The following is a 7,607-nucleotide window of genomic DNA, read 5'->3' on the forward strand; positions in this document are numbered from 1 at the left end:
GATGTTTTTGACACACAGATAAATATGTTAAAATACAAGATTATTTCCAATTTGTAATTGTTTCTATTACAATTATTCTTGGATTTGTTTTATTAATGTTTCATGGTTTTTTCCCGATCACTTGCTTTTGGGTTGGAGTTTTGTGGTCATACATTCAACCTTCTTATCCGTTGGCATCTTCATATCTTAGGAAAGGAGCGTCCCTCCCAAGTCCCAACCGGCACTCCAACGTCTCTAATCGTACTTTGGAAGGTCTTGTAGATTGCTCGTATGCTCCTTGTTCTAAAAAAATAAGGCTCTAACAATGTAGTCTCGTATTATGTTTCTGTATTTCAATCAGTTTCACCCGATGATTAGGCTTTTCTCAGACCAAGTTCGGATTGTTATTTTCTAAGTATTGTAATGTTTCAATTCAATAAATCGATCTTTCTGACAATATACTTGTCATGCTTACATGCTACATTCTCTTTGGATTAGTCAAATCCTGGTGCTAGTTGACATGATGATTTGGACGGTTAGAGTTGACATTTGAAAACCATTATTTAAAAGACAAAAAACGGTGACATCATGCTTAATTAAGAGAATATATTATGTGACCAGTGACCCAAAGCGTCTCCATTTAACAGGTCCACAATAACAGCTACAGGGAATTCTTGGGCAATACTTTTCTACCAAACAAACGTGTGATATGATACGGACATAAAGACTTTTAGCTACGGAAGTATCATTATAAATTAATAAGACATATATGATCAACATATAGAATTTAATATATACATCACCTTTTGAGATACATATATATTTATCCACGAAAAGAAAAGATGCATAATGTTTGTACTACTAATTACCTGATTCTTTCTTTGGCTGCTTTCTCATTACCATGTTTTCTTCTTCTTCAAGCAACGCTAGCAACCGATAGTTTGACTACCACGCCAACAGCCCGAAATGAAACCGGAATTGGTGCCATTCTTGACCTAACATCTAGGCCTGGCAAAGAGGCTAAAGTGGCGTTCGAGTTAGCAATTCATGATCTCAACGTCAAAACCGATCAACGGTTGGTTTTATATCTTAAAAACTCTCCAAACAAGCCTGTTCATGCGGCTGTTGCAGGTAAACAATTCTCTTCTGGTGCTACCATGATACCGGGGCGGTTAATAGGAAATATGGCTCTCATTTATTTTGTTCGGATAGTTTTTAACTTTTTTAACTATTAAAATGTGAAGGCTAAATGGTATTTGTGCTTAATTGTTTAGAATGGTTATTGAATATAGGGGTTTAATGATTAATAGATTTAGTTTGAATTTTGAAAAGAGCTTACTTGTTTAATTGCATAATATGAGCTTAATTGATATACATTTGTTAAACTAATTTATAATAGGTTTATATAATTATTTGTAAAATTTTAAAATCTTAAATAGTTATTTCTTGATGGTCGGTGTCAAAATTTTATTGGGTTGATTTAAATTTTTCATTGAGTTAGTTTAAAATTTTCTTAAGGGTCGCTCATGATTACATTAGATATATACTACAACAACAAAAAAAAACAATTATATCTAGGAAATTCCATAAATAACATAGCTATTGGTAGGATCTAGGAACGATGAGTCGTAGAAAAACCTTTTCTCTAATCCTAAGGATAGACATATTGCTTTCAAAAAGACACCCTATACCAATAACAAATGATAGAGACAAGCAATAATAACTAAATGTAGAGAAACAAAGAGAGAGCAATCATAACCAAATAATAAGAGAAGTGGTGGAAAAGTAACATAGTTCTTATAGACATATGTACATATACCATCATAAAAACCACACATACACATAGATACATAAAAGACAATCGAATGCAAAGTCCACCTGAAGTATAAGAAAATCTAAACCTCTAAAATAAAACTAACACATATTTGTAATCTATCCTAAAAGTTCTTAATTAACCTTAATTTTACATGTCCACGACTCCCTATCCTGAACCATGTCCTCAATTAAAGAGGTAACTCTAACAAAATTTGATAATTCCACTCATCCCAATTAATTTTGGGCCTGTAAAAATGAGTGCCTTTTATACAACATGCGCCTTAGGTAAGTAAAAGCGACGACCATTGTGCCAAGGATGTCTCGCGTCTTAAACGCGCTTTTTATAACCAGTGATATAACTTTAACTAGCGTCGTCGTCTGAGTCCTTTTCACTACTCAAATCATGTGAATCTCTCTCCCTTTATCTTATCAGATATATTAACCACTCTTAACTTTTTCTTAATAATCTCGATCATTATCATGTCTAACCATGCCCACACATCCACTTAACATCCTCTTCTCCGCTATCTTTACATGCAGCCAAAGAACTTATTGATGAACACAAAGTGAAAGCCATTTTGGGAGGCCATACATGGGAAGAAGCATCAACCATAGCCGAGGTTATCAGTGACACTAAACCTGATCATGACATACCCGTCTTTCTATCCCTAACTGAAGCGATTCCACCAAAAGCAACCGATCAATGGCCATTTTTCATTCAAGCAGTTCCCACACAATCCACACAGATGAATGCAGTGGCTGCCATTTTACACTCAATGGACATACACCAAGTCACTCTCATATATGAAACCTCATCATCAGCATCAATCATTTCTCATCTCACTCAGGCACTTCGTCAAAAAGGTTCCGAGCTAACCAATATCTTACCCCTCACATGTACTTCATGTTCCTTATATGAAGAGCTTGAGGTTGTGAAAAGACAACAACGTAAAGTGTTTGTAGTTCATACGTCTTTCGAGCTCGGGGTTAAGTTGTTTCAAACAGCCAAGAAGATGGACATGATCGGAGATGGGTATCTATGGATTGCAAGTAATGGAATAACGGATTACTTCCATTCCGTTAATTCCACCGTCATTTCTTCTCTGAAAGGTATGGTGGGAGTCAAAAGTTACTTCCCAGAAAACACTTGGGAGTTTTCACATTTCAGAAAAAGATTTCGACGAATGTTTCATTCCGATTACCCGGAAGAAGAGGAAGAGGAGCCTGGAATCTTCGCCATGCAAGGATATAACGCCTTGAAAACGGTGGTAGAAAACTTCCATGAACCGAAACCAATTCTAGCGAATACGGTAGAGATTGTTAATGTGAATGGGAAGGGATATCATAGTGTGTACTGGACCGAAGGATTGGGGTTTTTGGTGACGGTTGAAAATGATATCAACGGAGAAACTAGTTACACCCATTCGATTGATAATATAGGACAGCTTCTGTGGCCAGCCCAACCATGGTATGCTACTAGAAGTAGCCGGTATCTGGTTGAAAGTTCAGGGAAAAAGTTAAAGGTCGGTGTACCTGGTCAATCTTTGTTCCGGCAATTCGTGCAGGTGGATCATGTTACCGGTGACGTCAGTGGGTTCGTAGTTGATGTCTTCGATGAAATGATGAGAAACATGAATCTATCATATGAACGAATTCCATTTTATGGTTCATATGATGACTTGATCAAAGAAATACATTTAAAGGTCAGATATTTTCACCATTTAACACTCATAAAATAAAAATAAAAAATCTTTAATTTGATATACACATGTTTATTTTATTTTTATTTTGTCGCAGAGGTTTGATGCTGTAGCGGGTGATGTAACGATCCTATCGGAAAGACATGAATTTGCGGATTTCACGCAGCCGTACACCGAGTCGGGTTTGGAGATGATTGTACCAGTTAGATCCAGAATATCAAACCAGCCATGGTTGTTCTTGAAGCCTTTCACTGCAAAGATGTGGTTGATAACTGCAGCAATTACTATTTACAATGGGTTTATTATTTGGTTAATTGAGAGAAACCACAATAAAGATCTTCAAGGCTCCATCATAACCCAAATCGGAATCATCCTTTGGCTTGCATTCTCCACACTCTTCACTTTGCGTGGTAATTTATACTAACTCGTAGTATTGTGATGTCTAAGGGCATCTCCAATGGTGTGTTGCTAGGAGGTTTGAATCCTAGGTGGCTCCTAGGTGGAAGAGAGAGAGGAGGAGAGAGAGTGAAAAGGGTTTGGAATTTCAATATGGTTTGTAAGGTGTGTGTGAGAGGATGAAGGAGTGAGAATGAAATGAGATAGAATTTGAGTGGTTAATTAAAATGTTTGAATTTCAAACCATCACCAAGCATTGGAGATGCTCTAAGATCTTGATATATTTTCAAAAGCGAGAACCCGTTACTTGTAAACTCATAGGACTCTAATACCTTACTAACCAATGAAGCAGTATAAAACACATTTTGTGCTGGCAGGTGACCCTTAAGGGTTTAAACTTTAAAGGCGCCCCAAAACTCATAGGGCGCTAATAACTTACTTCATTGACTCGCCTTGTTTCAAGCTTTTAGCAAGCCTATCTTAGTAGCTCACGAGCAACTTAGTTCGCTTACACCACAAAACCCATCCATAGTGCCAATTCTTTAGTGCTATCTTTGCTAGCTTGCCCTTTTATTTATGATCTTTTTTCTTTGACAGGTGATAAGATGCATAGTAATTTGTCAAGAATGGTGGTGGTGATGTGGTTATTTGTGGCACTAATTATCACACAAAGTTACACGGCTAGCTTGGCGAGTATGCTCACGGCTCAACGGCTTGAGCCCACGATAACGAGCGTTGAAATGCTTAGAAACATGAATGCAACGGTGGGCTACTGCAACGGATCGTTTATAAATAGATATTTGAACGAAGTTCTAACGTTTGATAATTATAGTATCAAAAGCTATAACTCGACCCATGGATACGCCGAGGCCCTTAATAGTGGTGAAATCAAGGCCATCTTTCTTGAAGTTCCTGCAGCTAAAGTCTTTCTAGCTCAGTACTGCAAGAGTTTTATCAGAACCGGCGAGACATTCAAAGTTGGAGGCTTCGGATTTGTAAGTCCTCTTGTTTTTATTTTCTCATAATTCATATAAAATTATCCAAAATTTTGAATAAATGTTATATGAATTTGCATCCATTAATTTTGATGACCTTTGAGCCATTAATTTGAGAAAAGAAAATATACATAACCTGAATCGTTTTCAGTTATGAGTAAACGGTTTTACTGACACATCTACATAACTGGTATAAATTGGAATATTTAACTGTAAATTATAATTATAACTAGTCATTGTTAGTGTTTAGTTGTGTCGCATCTTGGATCCATAAGATTTCTGGTTTCTTTCCCCTGAGCGTTCCCCAGACCGAAGATATGCATCTCTAGTGTTATAGTTTCTTTCCCTTTACATGTTCAGAATGATAGTAATGAATTTAAAATCAGTTATAAGACAGAAGACAATTATACCTAGCTATAATAAGCAATGGCTCGGTGTAAACGTAGATATCTATGAGGTGTTGTTTAGGCGAAGAAATATGATAGATTTTCGTTTAAAATTAAGAGTTAGTTTCATATATAGGGTCTATAGTATATAGATATTCTAACACGGTGTTGTATAACTTATGCAGGCATTTCATAAGGGGTTTCCACAACTTTCACAAGCCAACAAGGCACTAATGGATGTATCGGAAAGCGGGAAACTCAAAGCACTCGAGGTTAAACATCTAATTTCTGAGGAGTGTGTGGATGAAGAATCTTCACCTGATGAAGCCGGGAAGCTTAACCTCCAAAGCTTTTGGGTACTGTTTGTGTTAACCGGAGGGACATCAACGATTGCTCTTGTCATCTACATCATCATAAGCATCAATGAATTTAAAAAGTCAAAACTAGAAGATACAAACTTAATATCAACATTTATTAAAGATTGGCGACGTCTCATTCGCCGATCATCTAGCATAGTTTTGCCAGTGTAGAAAATGCTAGGCACACTCAAAACATTCATCAGTTAGATAACAGAGAAGACGATTCGTGTCATTACAAGTAATTAAAACTCCCATAGATAAACGTTCATAAGTTAATGGTATAGGTACAACAGCAGCGCAGTTTCTTTTTCTTGTAAATCATGTTATGTACAAAGATGTTTTAATTAATTGTAATTTGTAAATCAGCTTACCCTTAGTTTCATTGCTTGTGAAATAATTTCTTGTTGCGTATCTTTTGTAGTCGTATAACTGGTCGTACGCATATTTAATCTAGAATCACCATTAATCACCAATCTGACCCATTAAGTGCACCAAATAGTTAAACATGTCTACATAATTAACTATGGTTACGAAGATATTTGATTTAGTAAGAGGCAGGTACATATTGGGTCTTGAAAATTTCATCATCGAAAATGACACAAGTAGACATATATAATTATATATAATATGGCTTGTAAAACAAGTATTGTTCACGACTTTGAATTTGAATGAGTAATAAGACTGACCTTGATGTCTTTGAATTTTTAAGTACCATTGACCATATATAGCTTTACAGAATTCAAGTTTCGTGTTTTAAATAACACAGAATCAATAGTCGGATTAGACAAAAAGTTTCTGCAAAGAAAAATAAGTTCTTTTCTATGAAATCTTAAGTGAAAATTCGATGTTAAAATAAGACCGGGTATTTGTTTTATATAGGAGTGAACTATCGCAACACTTTAATTGATGGTTAAGAGACAGTTATAATTAACTTAACTGATTTACAGTTAACATTTAGTTGGAACACCATTGGTAGCTTGTTGCTACCAAATTAAGTAGGAACTCAAATATTGAAGTAGAATTAGGGAGGTTTGAATAAAGTGAAATAATTAGTAATGAAGATTAGGACTTATAAAATGATATTTTCCGGGAAATTATATATTTGAAAGTTATTGTTAAATGTTTAATTTTAAAATTGACAACCAAGTAATATATAATCGATTAAGTTATCGCGCTTATTAATGATCTACTCGTTTTTTATAATCAAACGATAACCAAATTTTGCCAAATTGAGGAAAATTCTTATTATTTTAGCTCCATATGATAAATTAGAACCACATGGTTGTGGTAAACTGTTTATGGGCCTAGTAGTCTCGATCTGCTTGGTTGGTTCTTTTATAAGTGTTAAATTTTGAATAAATCCGGATCGTTGGGTATATAAACATGGTGGTGTTTTTCAAATTTTGTGTTCAAAGATGATACAGTATTGTTTTTCAAATTTGGATTGTAATAAGGTTTTGTTGTAAAAGAAAATAAATAAAAATAAATAGTGTTATAAAATAAAAAGAGAAATAATGAACAATCTCAAATGGTTGGTTTAGAGAGATACGAGAAAACAATGTGATTAGACAAACAATATAGGACTCTATATAATCCGTTGGTATTATACAAAAAAAATATCAGTTAAGAGGAATCAAAATTCAAAACTAGACAAAATAATTACAATAATTATGTTTTTTTCTTTACATATTATGGGAAATTTGATTTTGGAAAAATTCATTTACTATCCGAATTCTTTTATAAATAAAAATATATATTTTTTAAAAATATAGATTAATATTAACATAAATTTTAACCATAAATAATAAATATAATAACAAACTTGAAGACAATGTTGGAAGTGTATTTTCATTGTGTAATTCTTTATGATTCTATTTAATCTATATAACACGCAAAATTTTGTAGCTCTTTTTGCGTTGCTTCAAATTCGACAACGAAAACACATTTCATATCACATAAACTGTTGCTTCAAATTCG

General features: G+C 34.4%; 1 pseudogene; it reads left to right on the forward strand.

The window, feature by feature from the left end:
* The first annotated feature begins 374 nt into the window (after positions 1-374).
* LOC143563449 (glutamate receptor 2.2-like) lies at positions 375-5,872 on the forward strand (annotated as a pseudogene).
* The last annotated feature ends 1,735 nt before the right edge of the window (positions 5,873-7,607 follow it).

Source organism: Bidens hawaiensis, unplaced genomic scaffold (genome assembly GCF_021521415.1).
Source record: "Bidens hawaiensis isolate Kalapana, Puna unplaced genomic scaffold, B.hawaiensis_p1.1 tig00021383_1, whole genome shotgun sequence".
Taxonomy (NCBI): domain Eukaryota; kingdom Viridiplantae; phylum Streptophyta; class Magnoliopsida; order Asterales; family Asteraceae; genus Bidens; species Bidens hawaiensis.